This window comes from Gordionus sp. m RMFG-2023, chromosome 5 (genome assembly GCF_954871325.1).
Source record: "Gordionus sp. m RMFG-2023 chromosome 5, tfGorSpeb1-WG-v2, whole genome shotgun sequence".
Classification (NCBI taxonomy): Eukaryota; Metazoa; Nematomorpha; class Gordioida; order Chordodea; family Parachordodidae; genus Gordionus; species Gordionus sp. m RMFG-2023.
Genome location: NC_088779.1, coordinates 1,593,968 through 1,611,656, shown reverse-complemented (window position 1 = coordinate 1,611,656; position 17,689 = coordinate 1,593,968).

Sequence of the window (17,689 nt, the reverse complement as noted above, 5' to 3'; positions counted from 1 at the left end):
CATTAAATTTTTTTTCTTTATTGATATATATTTCAAAAAAAATGATAAAAATTTTATTAAATTTTTAAATAATTTTTGTTACATTGTTTGGTAATGCCCTTTAAACACATTTTACTCCGTAAAAATAAAAATATCAAAATATCAAATCTTTATTTTTTACCCACAATCATTAGTAGGAAAAACTTCCAGTTGTTATAAAAGAAGTTTAAATGGCCATCCCATCTACTCAACGTGCCCTTCCCCCTTTGTTACTCTGAATCCTCTAGTTTTTGCAATACTGTCGTTCTATATTCTTTGACACTATTTACTAAATTAAATAGGTATGAACACAAATTATTTTTTTTCTCTAAATATATATATTATCTGGAAAAGAACAAAATAATATGCTCTTCGCTACCATATAATATCGTGTTAACTTCTACACTGACCTGCAGAGAACAGGAAAAACAAGCTAGAATATATATAAATTTTTGAGGCCGCGTTCTCAGATGATTGGCATCTTAGTCAACATAGATACATTGTAAACCTATTTTATATGTCCAATATTTTTTTAAAATTATTTTACTCATCATATTCATTTGAAAATTATCAACTGAGAGAGGCATTTATGTTTTCAATCAACAAAACATAGATAACCAAAAGCTAAAAACTAAAAAAATAATTAAAATATTAATTTTCATGGTCCGAGCTATTCTATATAAACTTATTCCCAATGAAGCAACCGAATAGTATATATTCCAAGTCATTTAAACCAAATCTATTCATTTTTTTACCAATATATATATGTATATATATATATATATAGTAGACAAAACTTACCCCAATCATGATAATAATTGTTACCGCCTTTCCCCAGATTAACGTAGACATTGCGTTGCTAATAAATGCTAAGGCGTCTTCCTTGCAAACTAAAATCGAAATTCCTAAATCGGTGAAAAGTCTAGGAAATAATATCTGCATTAGCCGTGAATTTAGTTTATTAGAAGATGATAGATGGAATTCGCATAAAAAATTTTTTATTCCGCATTCATTTAGCCCAGTAGATTAACATCAGAGATACGCTAGGTATTTTGTTCACTTCCATCTAACTAGAACTTAATATAAAAATAGGGAGCCCTTATTACTTGTACGCGCAAACAGTTTGAAAAAAAAATATTGCGTTTATAGGCTTGAAAAAAGCCTATGCCCCGTACACTATATACTATAATTTAATTACATTAAGTGTGGTGGGTTGAATAGTTTTAAGTTTAGGATTTCTTTGCGTGAGTCTCAATTGATTTCAAAAACGATTTCGAGAAGTTCTATTGTATTAGATTACATTATATATATTGAGGGATTTATTGATTTATACTAATCAAAAATAATTAACATTTAATTTTTATATTATTAGATCACCTTATAAATTAAATTTTAATAGAAATAAAATAAATAATGGTTATCGCATTTAATATACTGTGTATAAACACAAAAACAGAAATTTTATGTATATTATTATTAAATTTAAACTAATAAAATTATATAATTTTATTTAAAATTTATATATTAACAAGTTATTAAAAATAATATTAATTAACGATTATATTTCGGTGGTTCGATTTGAATCATATGAATTAATTTTTTTTTGAATTTTATTATATAATGATAATAAACTATAAACTATAATATCATATATCCAAAATTTTCGTAGTCGTGGGGGGGGGGGGGGAGTGGGAAAACTTTTGTTGTGCCTTTTTTGCATCTTGAATTTTCCTAGTAGATTTTATGCCAGCCACTAGAAGGTCTATGACAGAAATGCATTTTTCTGATAAGATTTAACAATATTGAACATTTTTTTGTCATAAGAATTTCTTGTAGACCTCGAATATCTTATATTTATACATATACAAAAACCTAATACTAATAGAATCATAAATTATTCGAATGCGAATTTTTCGAACGAATAGTATATATTATTCGTTCAATCAAAAAAAAAGTTTAATCTTTTTATATTTATGTCGTAGGGAAGACCTGGAAGAAATAGTTTTATCCAGGGGCAAGTATGACCCTATCAAAAATATCACCTTTGATATTTGAAATTTAAACATTTTTAATAAGATACTTCAAATGGTTCCTAAAAAAAATAGGTTTTAACACTAATATAATCACGATAAGTTTTAATTTTTTTAGTTAACTTTAGATTAAATATTTTGATCATACAAAAAAATGTAATGTCAGTATTTATGGCTATTTAAATATCGTGAAATTGAATTTTTCAATTTATAAATGTGAAAACTTGGGGCAAGTTTCGGCTGGATGCTCATTACTATCCATTTTTAACCAAGGAACTGGTCTACTTTTAATTAAAAATCCAACTATATTTATAAAAGAATGAAGCCATGAGCTTATCTGGGGTATGATGATTGGCTGACTTTTTATTTATGAATTACATTACCTTTTTCAGTGATAACAAGTTATTGAAAGTGATATTAGTATGGATTAAAACATTGTATACTTGACAATGTATTTTCATTTACAATTTTTATATGAAAGTGAAAAAAATATCTAAAATAGAAGCGTTATAAGACGTAACCGCGAAAGGCTAATAAGTACCCCGGGCGTTTTTCATTCATCCTTAAATTTCTATTTTATTTTAAAAAATAGCAATTTTCAAATACAACCAATTTTGAATAAACGATGACCAATTATTTCTTAAAGTGTAAAATAAATCCATTTCTCTATATCAAGAGATGGAATCACGCGATGACCTACGATAATCTACATATTGTCTCTCCTAGGGTAGAACCATCAAGTCGACTTCAGAAAAAAAATATGTGATCCTTGTTGGCTTCCAGAATTCTAACTCAGAACTATCGGATTGGCAGTGGCGCTCTTATCGAATAAGGTCACAGACGCCTGACGCTTTTCGAAAATTGCGACTTTTTTAAATTCATATTATAACCTAAAATGGGGCAATCTGGATCGAAATAAAAGATAAATAAAATATCAATTGGTTCAACATCTACTTTAGACAAGTACGAAACATTAACCAATTTTTTAATATAGCATTTTCAATAATTTTTTGGATAATGTAACCTCGGTTTTATCGCCTTACCTCTATTCGATTTTTTTATAATGTGTTTGGTGATATTATTCTTAATAAATTGGGTTGTTGAAAAGCTGTTTAAATTAAACAACATTTTAAAATAACCTTGATATCTTTTTATATACTAATTCATTAAAGAAGTAATAAAAACGATAAGATATTTGATTTCATTTAACACACAGTTAAAGTTAATAATGTCAGTGTTTATTTAGATGGTCCCCTTGTCCTAATTAATTGAAATAGTGTATATTTTAATATGTATGTTACCAAACAATATAATGGTTATCGAGTTGGAAAATAATTTTCAAAATAAAAATTATAACATAATTATTTTCATAAATTTTTAATTATTATATTTTTTAAAAAAGCAATGAATATTTGGCTCTTGCAAATATTAATTTCGTTGTTTTTCATGAGTTCCACTATTTATGGCGATCTTTTAAAAGGTATTTTTTTCATAAAATATATTTATTATATATAAAATAAATTATTTATTTTTACACAGTCAAACTGCAGAATTTTGCCGAACTTTACGAAAGTGATGCAGGCCATTTTGTACCAAGTCGCAAGAACTCTAAAAGCTTGGGCAGAAACACCGATGCGATCAAAGTGGTCAAATTATATTCGGAAGATTCGAAAGACCAGTTCCCTTCCCTTTTCTTGGTTTACCGAAAAAACGCCGAGAGCCTCTTAACCCACGATTTTCGAACGGGTTTGATGGACGAAAAATATTTTCGCTATGTAGATGAAAATACACCTATAAAGGATACACGGATACCGATCCTATGGCAGAGCTTAACGGAAGATCTGATATAGTAAGATAAAAAATATAATCTTGAACATATGTCAATTAGGGATGTCCTTTCAAATTCTTATAACATTTTTCGATAATCAATGTAAAAAAACATTTTAAAACGTTGGAAGCTGCAAGCGCTTCATAAACTTGACTGTTTTCCTAATATATTATGTTAGTTATGTTACACAACTGTAGTAGTACTATAAAGAAGAATATCTTCGAATAATTAATCAAAGTATATATATATATATAAAATAACTGCTGTATAAAATTTTTATCAAAGAAAAACGAAGTTAATACCTAGTGTTGTCAAATGACTCTATCTTTAAAAACTGGTATAACTCAGCATTTCACCCAGATATTATGCAAGTTCCTTGAGATTTTGCTCATTAGAAGGTAGAAAGAGTTTGAGCATCTTGAGACGAATTCTCGAGACTTGCGTAATATTCTCTTGGGCTAAAATATTGGAATTACCCCTTTAACAACACTAGTTAAAAACCCGATATTTTTTTTATTATGAAAATCTAATATAGCTAAAGATCTACAATATGTGGACTTATTGAATCTTTGATACGGAAAAAAACTCACCATCTAATTGCTCCTCTCCGCTTCCTTCCTTAGTAAAATATTTTTTGGGGGATATTACGTAATAAATATTCCCAAAAAACATTCCTTGGAATTTGTAAAAAAAAATCACCTTCCACCAATACTAGCAATTTTTTTATTTGGATAATGATCAAAATTAATAATTCAAATCGAAATATAAGTTATATTAATTCCAATGACACAAAATAAACCGAGACTGACGATTCATTCATTCAAAGTGTACATCGACGCAAATCAGCTGGAGACGCCATCTTGGTTACATTAATCATTATTAAAAGTTTAACGGGAGCGTAATTTATTACTATATCTGTGATGCAAACACTATTAAAGAATTACAGTATCATCGAGACAATAAAGGAAGCAAGTTATCAATTGAACAGTTTTTAATATGAGAATAATTACTATATAGGTTACAAAATGGCGAGTCCAGCTGATTTGCTTTTAACGACGCTTAAAAATGCATTTTAATGAATGAATCGTCAGTCTAGGTCATTGGCGTACGCAGCGGGGGGGGGGGAGGACAGGGGGACAAATCTCCCCCCAAAGCCAAAAAATGCAGATGCCGGATATATTTTTCAAAAATATTATTGTTTATATAAATTTATATTTGTTAATATTTATTCGTATCTCATATTAAATATATATTTTATTACATTTATTATCACATTCATATTTTATTAATTAATTTTATTTCAAGTTTTCCGGCGTAATATTTACTTATTATTTTCATATTTTTAGTGGCGTAACATATCTACTATTTTCACATTTATAGTCAAATAATAATTATTTATAAAACTTCTTGCCCATCAGGGAAAAAGAAATTGCAACCTTGTCCAACGAGATAAAGTCTCTGCCATCAAGCAGTAACAGCTTTTAAGGAGTTAGAAGAGCCAATTATTTGCTATTACTGAAATATCACAATGGCCTGAAAGAAATATTTCCTCAGAAGCAAGAAAATTATTGGATTCAATGCTTATTCCAAATTTTATTTCTCATTAGATTATACAATTATTTTAAGTATTACTTTTCAAAAACATGACATTGACTTGATTAAGAAGATGAGAATAGCGGAGAGCATTTTATCAGAACTCAAGGAAATTAGGGCTAATGTTGATGAAGAATTTCATATTTTATATTTTATTGTTGAGTCCAAAGCAGAGCTATAGGTGTTTAATATTTGTCTCCCTCGACTTGTAGCAAGGCAGGCTCATCGTTAAAACATTAATATAGGATCATTAGAAGAGTATATCTTAAATACAGATACATTTATAACCCAAATAAATGAATTTTTAATTCATCCTGCAGCACTTACTAATCTGCAAATATTACTTCCACAAAAGCCTTCCCAATCTTTTTCAGATGGTGATAGAAAAAAAAAATATTTGTTAGATTTTTATTATGAAGATGTTAAAGGATCTTATGATGCCTTACTAGCTGAATAACTATGTTTATAAGATTAACTATGGTTGATATAGTCCCAAAAAATGCTATGGATGCTCTGCATTATTTCAAACACATTTTAGATTAAATTCCCAATGTATTAAAAGGGTTTATAAACTCTTCCCATTAGTAAACTAAGGAGAGAACATTCTCTTTTTTAAGAAGAATAACAGAGGCCTGCAGAAGTACCATTTGCAGGGCACGGCCCGGATTTTTTTTAAAGATTTTTTACGGCCCGACTCGGCTTTTTTTAAAATAAAATTTTCAGGCCCAGCCCAGATTTTTTAAAAATAAATTATACTTATTTTTGATTTTTATAGCTAATAATAACGATTTCAAATATAAGCTGTTTTAAAAAATACAGCCCAGATTGGGTGTTTTTTTAAAAATAATTCAGGCCCGGCTTGGGTGTTTTTTTAAAAAAATTAAAATACTGTCCGGCTCGGGGTCCGGGCCTGCAAGTCTCTGAAAAACATACCAAGAAGTACAACATCTGAAAGTAGATTGAAAGGTTTGGATGTGAATATTCAAAGGCATTCGACGACAAGCAAGGATGAGATAATTGAAAAATTAGCTCAATCACAACGAAGATTGAATTTTACATTTTAAATATATAACATACAAAATGCAATTGTATAAAGGCTCAAAAAAATTCAAATCTCTATTTTGGGTCATTTAAGTGATTCTTTACATATAATTTTTTTTATAATTCACATTAATTTAAAATTGTGTATTAGAAATAGTTATTAGTCCTAATAAATTTATGCTTGATATTTTTAAAAAACAATAATATTTCTTAAAAAAATTTATTATCCTCCCCCCCCCCAGACCAAATTCCCGCGTACGCGCCTGGTCTAGGTATATTATATGTCATCGATTAATTCGCAATTTTCTGCCATTATATAAAAAAAATAATTGCCAGTATATTTTCGTTTTCGCATTTTCCGACTTTCGAGATTATGCGAGGGAAAAGGAAAAGGATCTGGAGGGGAATAGAATGGAATGGGAAAAATTAATGATATATCTTTAATTCCGATCATGATGATAGTTCGAGGTTGAGATTTAGGGACAATAAAAGTAAAAGTATCGGCGTTCTTGCTACTCCTTCCGCTGAACCCAAAACCCGAACCCTGTATTCGTAAATAATTTAAGGTTTCAGGATCCAGGTTTCCTTCTTCTTCTTTTTTTAAATAATAAATTATTTTTTATTATTTTTAAACTTTCAATTTTATTCCTTTTTTTTTTGATTTTTATTTATTAATACATTTAATATAAACTTTCCATGTATTATATATTATACATTTTTTTATTTTTTAATAAATATACTTTATATTACAAAAAAAAAAACTCTTCTGGGTGGAAATAGTGATAACAGCGTTTTAGGGTCCATATTGTGATGGAACAAGAATCCGAGTAGAGAAATGCCAAGTATAAAATCTTCGCTTTTCACAACTTTCAGTTCTCTTTTACACATTTTATTTGTTAACTAGTAATCGTTAACCCCATCATTACAGAACATTTCGATATTCCCCAAATTTATTGAACCCTAACCCTATACCTTATCCCTTAACCCAAAAAAATGAAAAACACAAACTTAAAATAAATGGTTTAAGTTATTATTATTATCCTCACAAAGTTTAAGATTATTTTTTTTTAGGACTATTTTCACTATACTGTTTAAAGAATATATATATATATATAATAACAAATTTTTGTTCTAGACTGATAAGAGTTAAGAAGATCTAGAACGATTGTATTCCGATGCTAATACAAATAGATGCCAAGAATTGGCTAATCAAATGAGCAGATTCAGTATATATATTTACTTTACAATTTTCATGATTTGATTTTTCATTTAAAGTAAATCCCCTAACACCCACTCCTCCATTCATTTATAATATTTCGATAATAAACTAATCTCCTACATTTTTCACTTTTATCATTAAATGAAACAGTCAGAATCTGCTAGACTTAAAAGATCGCGCATTAAAAGACCGCGCATTAAAAGACCGCGCATTAAAAGACCGCGCATTAAAAGACCGCGCATTAAAAGACCGCGCATTAAAAGACCGCGCATTAAAAGACCGCGAATTAAAGCTTAACTTATTTTTCATAACCGAACAAGATTAAAATTTGCCCCAAGATTTATAATCTTTAAATTTTGTATTTCTTTTTCTTTACTATCATTCGTTTTTTTTTAAAAAACACTCCAGATAAAGATCTCCACTTTAACCACCCTTGATTAATTATATTCTTTATCTCTTTCTCTATTGTGCCGTTTGTTTGCATAGTGGAGCCCAAATATTTGCATTTCAATTGCCGATATCTGCCATTCATTTATATCGATGCTCTCTGGTTTATCCCGCTGAAGTACCAGCTGTACTACGGATCATTGTTATATGGCCCATATACATATCCTGTATTATTCTTATATATTTTTCGGGAACCATTTTGTGGTGTAGCGCCCACCAGATAAGTTTTCTTGGGATTCTATCGAAGGCCTTTTCTAGTTTTTTCTCTGTATTTTTAACTCATTTACCTAATTGCGTGGATTGCATCAGTCGTTAATCTTCCAGGAATAAAGCCAAACTGAGTCTCTCCTATTTCTAATATGACTCTTAACCTTTTTTTTCTATTAATTTCCTGTAATTTAATTTGTGTTGATCCCCTTTATTTTTGAAGATAAGAACAGATATCCCTGGCTCCATTTTTGAGGAATCTCTTCGCTTCCCAGTATTTTATTGTACAGATATGTGGGGAAATGTATTCCATCATCTCTTAGTGCTTTAAGGCGTTCTGTTGGAATATCATCAGGACCCCTAGCTTTGTTGTTTTTTTATATGTTTGAGGCACGTGATTATTTCTTGTTCGGTTACTGCTTGTATATGACATGTGGAGTGTTCATCTAGTTGTAGTATGTGGGGATTAAAATTGAGAAGCTTCTGAAAATATTCTTTCCATCTATTCAATATTTTTTTTTCTCTCTTTATTTTCATTCTAAATGTTAAAAATATATTTCCGAATAGAATGGGTAATATTTATTTATATTATAATGAATATATTTTTGATCGATGCATTCTTACTTACCCCAACCCTAACCCTAATCCTAACCCTAACCCTATAAAATATCGTTTAATATTTTATATATTATATTTTGTAAATTAAAATCTTTTTTGTAAACATTGTTTTTTTTTAAAATATAAATAATTATTAGTGAGTCTGCCAGAAACACCATGTGACTTGAAATGTAAACCGATATCATATATATGGCAATATGAAAAATATGGATATGTTATTGATGGGACACCCATCAATGAAACTTCGGTCTGTCTGAAAGGAGTAATAGTTCAAATGAGCAATTAATTAGTAATAACCTACACCGTATAAATATTATTTAATCATTCCTAACATAAAAATGAATTACTTATTTTCGAAATAATTTCAGGTTTAAAACATTGATTTATTATCAAAATGTAATTTAACAATATACAATATAAATGAATTTATCTATTTATTTTAATCTATACAAGGGATTAAATCGATTCAAATCTATTTCAAGTTAAAGATCCTCATTTAATCATCATTGTTTAGATGATTTTTAATACATTATATATTTAAATAATGATAACATAGTTTATATTATAATATATTATACACTTGAATCTATCATATATGTAGGTTATAATTCAGGTATTTCTAATAATATAATATGTTTATTATAATAATGGGATTCATAGGTATTATGATGATAATATATATTATATTTGTATCTTTAAATTTACTACCTTTATTTATTATTATAGCAATAAAATATCCAAATATTATCACGTGTATTAGCATTAATGTCGATTAGATATCAGCACCGACTAGCCTAAACTTTTAAAAATTAAATTAAATTCGCAACTCTTTGCATAATATTTAGGTGCTAATTATGCTATATATTTCCCTTTCATAATCGTTGTAATCATTATAATCACTTTTTCGGCTTTAGTAGTTGATTGTAAAGGGAGACATGGTCTTAATTGTATATATATAGTCAAGGCAGACATGCAGGACACGCAGCAATTAATTGAGTCATTTTAAAATATAATTATTCATGTTTCTTGGGAACTTTTAGTCCCACCTCCGTTTATATAGAATAAATATTTTAAGGAATTGTAGTGTAACTTTTATCAGTTCTTTTTTTAAAGCAATTAATCGTCAAGCTTCAAAATTAAATATGATATATTTGAATGGGATGACCGTGTCTAGGAGATTGTCGTATAAAGGTAATTAGGTGATAAATGGAATAGGGGAAAGGATCTTTAGGGTTGGGATCAATATTTAAAAAGAAGGCAGGGTTTATAAAGAAAGAGATATTCGGCCGAATAATGATTGATTGCCTATCATATTTAATGTTTGAAAAAGGTGGATGGAAAGATAGAAGACTTTGGGTAGATTTTTTTTAAAAAATGTGATAAGGGTTATTCAACGAAAAGATTCATATGGAATCTTCTGATGATTCAAGTCTGATTGCTTCATATATCATCTCTTTTCCAGTAATTATGTTGTACTTTAGATAAATCATTTGATTTTTTTGATATTGATTATAAGAATAATTTAGCGTTACAACTTTAATAAATTTTCAATGTTTGTTTTGATATGACCGTTTGAGTTAAAGTTAATATCTAGAATATTATATAAAATCAAATACTTAAAGTATCGACAATTGTAAAAAGTTTAATTTATTTTCTTGTTGAAATAATATACAAATGTTTTTATATACAATTAACTTTTACAGAAAGATATATATATGTGTTAGTGTCAATGTGTTTTTTCCCGCCAAAGTTTTATTTTTACAACTTTACTTCAATTTTTGAAGCGCGTTTTTAAAAAATTAAAAATTGCATTTTACAGGAGATATATTCTAACATGTTTGGAAATAACTATTTTATGAAATGTAGGCACATTTGCTGTAAAACCTTAGAATCATTATGTGGAAAAATTAAATATAAATTATATTAAACTTTAAAAGATTCATGGAAAAATTGTATGATATACATAGGGTAGGTTATTCCCATGACGGCATATATTCCCGGTATAAGATCATATTTTTAAATTTTTTTTAAAAAAGCGCGAAAATAAATAATTTAAATTTGAAAAAATAAGACATTGCCGGGAAAACACGCTAACATATATAACTGATAAATTGTGATAAAAATAGTATTATCACCAAAAAAATATTTTAAATACAAAGTTTCAATCACAAAAAAATATCATAAAAAAAATAAATATATAATATGCCTCCTCCTCCCCCCTTCACCCTGAGAGAAGCAGCAACTAAAACATAATTTATAATTACATTTTAAATTTCTATAATATATAATCCGCTAGTTGACGTATTATTATTTTTTAAAAAAAATATTAATATAAGACGCCATCTATCGGATTTAATATTATTTTAAATACTAAAATCGACTTATGATAATTTTTTAAATATAAATTATATTATAAAGGGATTTAAACACTATTTATTATAAGAAAAAAAGATAGAAAATACAAATGTATTACCTTTAGTATTGAATATATTTTTAAAAATTTAATTTTTATAAGATTATTTGAGAATAGATTAAATTTTAATGCCCACGTTCATTTAAATCTGAGGGTTGAATATCAGAAATACTATTCCTAATATTATTTGTAGCACAACTACTTTTCCATGTATAAATTATCAATAAATTTTTTTTAATAAGAATTAATAATCGCATTGGGCTGGATTAAATTATTACATTTTGAAAATTTATTTTAGTCCTTGTAAATTTATATTAATACAATTATTTTATTTTAAGCATTTTTTTTAATGCTTCAAATTTTTTTTTTACCCAAAACAGATACAGAAATAGATTTTATTTAAAACCATATTAAAAACACCCAAATACAAATCTTATTCAAAATATATACCGTCAAAATTAAAATTTAAAGTATTTTTCATTTAAATTTAGAAAACGAATCTTTATTTTGTAAAAAAAAAATTATTATAATATCCAATATTCTATCAATATTAAAGGTTCATTTTAAAGACAATAATCATCTTAATGTTAATAGAACATTTAAAAATTTGAAATAAATATACGAATCTAAACCATAAAAATTTGTGATAGAATACATCCAAAAATGTTCAATATGCTCTCGATTAAAAATAAATCTTCCAAAGGTTCCTCTGCGAAAACCTTTAATAAGTCATTCCATCTGGAAGCGGATGATGGAAATTGATATGTTATCTACCCCAGATGGGATCTATAAATACATACTTCAAATTAAGGATAATTTGAGCAAATTTTACCAGCACGAGCGCTCTGCCATCAAAAAAGGCAGAAGGAATTGTTGAAATTTTAAGAAATTTATTTTACTATAATTTGGGCCACCAAAAAATTTTTATAAAGTGATAATGGTAAAGTCAAGAGTATAATTTATTATAATTAATTATTATTCTTAAATAACTTATTCTTTCTTTCTTTCTTTCTTTCTTTCTTTCTTTCTTTATTTATTTATTTCTTTCTTTCTTTCTTTCTTTCTTTCTTTTTTTCAGATGATAAAAAACAGAGTTTCCATCCATTATGATTATTCATTCCAGGTCTAGGCATCCTGTGAAAACGCACTCAACGATAAGAGCAAATTCTAAACCCGCGTATCTGCCCATATGCTGGAAACTAACAAAACTGACTGGGAACCACCACGCTTGTTTCGAAAATAACAATTATAGTAGAATCATAAAAAGCACAGCACACCTTACCAGGCATTTTATGCTGGTAATGATAACCATGAAAAAATATCTAGTTCAAATGAAATGGATTTTAAACATCATGTCCTGATAATGGTATTGTTTTTTATTGATTATACTTATTTTTTAACTCTTTCATATTTCTTAAAGATATATAGGTAATTCAAGTTATTTTTTTATAATAACCCCCCCCCCCCCCCATATATTCCTCAAATTGATTCATTTAACATAAAATATAATAATTTTTTTATTTAAACTGCTAAAAAATATTTAGGAGCTTCTCGGAATGTCGCTAACTATGGGAAAACATCGTTATGCGATTGCGAAAATGGGTTACATTTTCACAATTCAAATTAGAAGTGTCAAGTAAAAAATGTAAAAAGCAGAAAAAATATTTAATAAATATTATTAATTTGAAATATTCGTCCTCTAATCGACTTAAATTGACGAGTCAAGTTCAGAGAACTATTCGTCCTCTAGTCGATAACTATATATTTTGTATTCACAACTCAAGTTGGATCTAAAGTAAAAAGTAAATAACAACAAATATCAATAATAATATATCTGAAATATTCGTCCTCTAGTCGACTCAAGTTCATAGAGGATGAATATTTTAAGAATTTAAGTTTACCATTTGAGTTCACAAATTGAGTCGACTTGAGTTCACAACTTGAGTCGACTTGAGTTCACGACTCGAGTCGACTCAAGTTCATAAAATATTTGTCCTCTAGTCGACTAGAGGACGAATATTTTAAGAACTTAAGTTCACGACTTGGGTCGACTTGAGTTCACTACTCGAGTCGACTTGAGTTCACGACTTGGGTCGACTTGAGACTCGAGTTCACGACTTGAGTTTGCTCGAGACTCTGAGTCGGAGTCTGGTGAACTCGACTTTTTAACAACACTAGTAAAATATAAAAACTATTTTAATTAATAATAAATAATAATAGATCTGAAATATTCGTCCTCTAGTCGACGACTCAAGTTCATAAAATATTCGTCCTCTAGTCGACGACTCAAGTTCATAAAATATTCGTCCTCTAGTCGACGACTCAAGTTCATAAAATATTCGTCCTCTAGTCGACGACTCAAGTTCATAAAATATTCGTCCTCTAGTTTGAGTCGACTTGAGTTCATGACTTGAGTCGACTTTAATTCATGACTCGAGTCGACTTGAGTTCATGACCTGAGTTTATAACTCAAGTCAGTTTGGGTCGATTTTTTTGACCCAAAACTTGACTCAGTTTTCGACTCAGTCGACTCAACTCAGTCGATTAACAACACTAGTTACAATGATAAAAGGTGCCAGTTTTTCGAGAACAACCTTAAATGTTCATCGAAATGTCATATAGCATTGAAGAATTGATGGAATAAATAATTTTTTTTTATTCGGATTTTTTAAAAATTTATATTCATGTGAAAATATTTAGAATTTTATATAAATTTACAAAAAAACATAAATAACCTTGTTTATATTAAATTTGGCCTTTTTATACCAAATATTTTTTTGGTGATTGACAAATGTGTCAATCTAATGGAACTAAAAAAATAGAAGATATTCCCTTCCCGGAGGAAATAAATGTTAATAATATAATACAAACGCTATCAGAGAAGATGGAATTAATTTTAATTACGCTAGAGATGAGGAAAGGATCTACAACGTGAATCGGAAATGTTGTCTACAATCTCTAAAAGATTAGAATTCTCTTTTATTTTATTTATTGTCTCAGAAATTATATTTTTTGTCTCTTTTTTTTGGGCATACTTTCAATTTAGACACTGTCCTGATCCCATCTTCCATCAGAAGGGTGCATACTAGCAATAAAATAAGGCGGGTTTATCTATAATAACATCTACTTACCCATTCAAATGATACGTTAAATTGAAAAAAACTAATGAAGACACAAGAATTATTTAAATAAAAATGGGTCACCACGATATAACCAGGAATGGTTAGAATGTGTGAAATAGTTAAGCATATATGAGTGACGGGTGCCAAAGTGTGATACCAACTTTTCTTTTATATACGTAGAGTTTTTGTAAAACTTTAATTTTTATATTAAATATTTTAAATACATTAAGTAAAGTCCGTGTTATTATATTTAATATAATATGTCACCTTTTTTAAAAAAAAAAAAAGATTTATTTTTTAAAAAAAAATTAAAATAAGCCAATAAACATTTGTATCAGTAAATACCTCGGGATTATTGTTCGGGATCCCTGGGTTTGGAGTAAAATCTGGACAAAGGATGATCCTCTCGTAAATACCTTTCCGAGAGAAAATATCATGATGAAATTATAGCCTAATGATGGGGGAGTTAGTCTTGTTAAATTACCTAATTTGACAACTCAAATGTAGCTTGTCAAACTTTTAGTTTACAAAAAAAAATTGAATTATGCATCCAAGTTGAGAACTCGACTCGAAGATTGATTTGGAATATTATTGGGTAAAAACATGGCTACGATCTTTTATAGTTGACTAAAATTAGGTGGTTTGTTTAACAACACTAATGGGGGTTTTTCAACTTAAATATTTTAATCAAAAAATCTATGATTTAGAATTTATCAAATTTTCTCGTATAAACTTAACTGGAGTTATTTATGAAAATCAATGATCTCTAACGAAAATATGATTGTTATTATTATTATTATTTATTATTATTTATTATTATTATTATTAATTATTATTAAATAATTATTATTATTTTTATTATTATTATTATTATTATTATTATTATAATATTATTATTATATTATTATTATTATTATTTTTAAATATTTATTTATTATTATTATTATTTATTATTATTATTATTATTATTATTATTATTTTTATTATTATTATTTATTAAGTTTATAATTTAATAATTCAAAATTCAATTGTAATCACCAAAAAAACTTAATTTTTAACTAGAAATTATCCTTATTGTATTCCTGTCAATTGTCAACCAATAATTAAAAATAATTTAAATTAATTATAATATAAAATAATATTTCATCTTATCATTTTTTTAAGTGACAAAAATAAAGGTAAATTGGGACAAGAGCCATAATTAAATGATTAATTAAAAATTATTTTATTTTTTTAAGCCACAAATATTAAAGATCAATTTAAATTGAATATATATGATTTAAAAAAAAAAGATATCCCTCTCTATATCGTTTTCTTCTAAAAAAAACTACGAGATATTTAAAAATTTCTATCCTTATTATTAGACACATAATATGATTTATAATAAATTTTAAGATAATATTTATCGTAGGATTATTATAAATGTGGGGTATATGGGTACATCAGGGGGGGGGGGGGTAGTTTGAACCATATGAACTTTGATAGTTTTTTGCCAGACATTATAAGGAATAATATGAAATTATTTATTTTTTAACCAGATTTGTATATTTGAGATCATCATTTAATTTTCATTTAAAATGTTGTGGATAAGAAATATGATTTATTCAATTTTTTTATTTTCTCTTCTCTTCTCTTCTCTTCTCTTCTCTTCTCTTCTCTTCTCTTCTCTTCTCTTCTCTTCTCTTCTCTTCTCTTCTCTTCTCTTCTATTCTCTTCTCTTCTCTTTTCTTCTCAATATGGTTTATCGAATATACAATATAACATCATTAAAATGCTAAATAAATGGTGATCACGGGGTTGGGCTGAGCCGCTTAAACCGAATATTTTTAATCGCTAAAATAAATATAGCATATTTTTTTTAAAAAAATCAAAAAAATCTGGGTTAGGTCTTAAAATATTTTAAAAACAACCAAGACAGGAGACAGGCCCTAAATTTTGAATCCAGATTGGTCGGGGTGAAACGGCAAGACTGATATCATTATCGGGTTTATAAAATCTTATAATTTTTCATTGAATTTCGTTGAACCATAATGTAAAAGAAGCGATTATTTCCGCAAACTGTAAATATTTACATTTATGTTAAAGTTAAAAAAAAACTTGATAAAAAAGACTAAACTATACAAAGAGTACCAAAAAATGTAATTAATGATTAAAAATATAGATATATATTTCCCCTTTTATGAATAGCTAATTTATAATTTATTAACAAAATATGTAATGAGGTCATATCCATAGAGATACAAATTTTTTCTTTTTACACAGCATGTTTCTTAGAATACGATTCACGTATTATTTTCATTTCCGTGTAATAATACAAAATGATATTTAAACAAAATAAATTGTCAGCTTTGTTTTTTTTTTTTTTAAAATAAGAAATAACTTTGGGAAACATCTTGCCTATTTTATACCTTATTTTTTAAAAAAAATAGTATTTATTGCCTTAAACCAACATTGTATTTTATAATTGAAATAATCTAGATTAGAGATATGCAAAAGTAGGCCAAGCCCGTACCCGGCCCGAACGGATTTCGGTCCAAGCTCGGGCCTAAAGAATCGGGTTCGGACCGGGTCGGGCCCCAAGAAAATTCTAAAAAATTTAGTCCGGGTCTGGTCGGGCTTTTCAAATTTTTTTTAAATATATATATATCTAAAGTTATCAATTTTATATTGAATTTTTTTTAAACGTAAAATAAAAATATCTGATTTTATTTAGAGGAACTAGATGCCATGTAAAATGGCTTTTATTTTGAATAAATTATAAAAAATTAATTTTACATATTTAAATATAATCGGGCCGGACCGGACCGGGTCGGGCCGGGTCGGGTCGGTAAAATATGGCCCGATGCAGATCGTTAATCTAGATTATAATAATTTTTAAAAAAAATAATCCGTAATATTTTTCGGTTATGACGGGGGGGGGGTAATCAAAATTTTAGGTTTCGTGAGTGGACGGGTCGGGGAATAAAAATTAACCATCAAGCCGTGAAATGGGTTTTCGATTGTGGAGGGTCTTGAATAATAAAAAATTAGGTCCTCGAGGGGCTAAAACCTCTAATTCTTTTATAATTTTAATAATGTACAAATTATTCAATATTTAATCTTAATTTTTTTTTAAAAATTTTTAACAATTATAAGCTAAAAAAAGATTCTTTT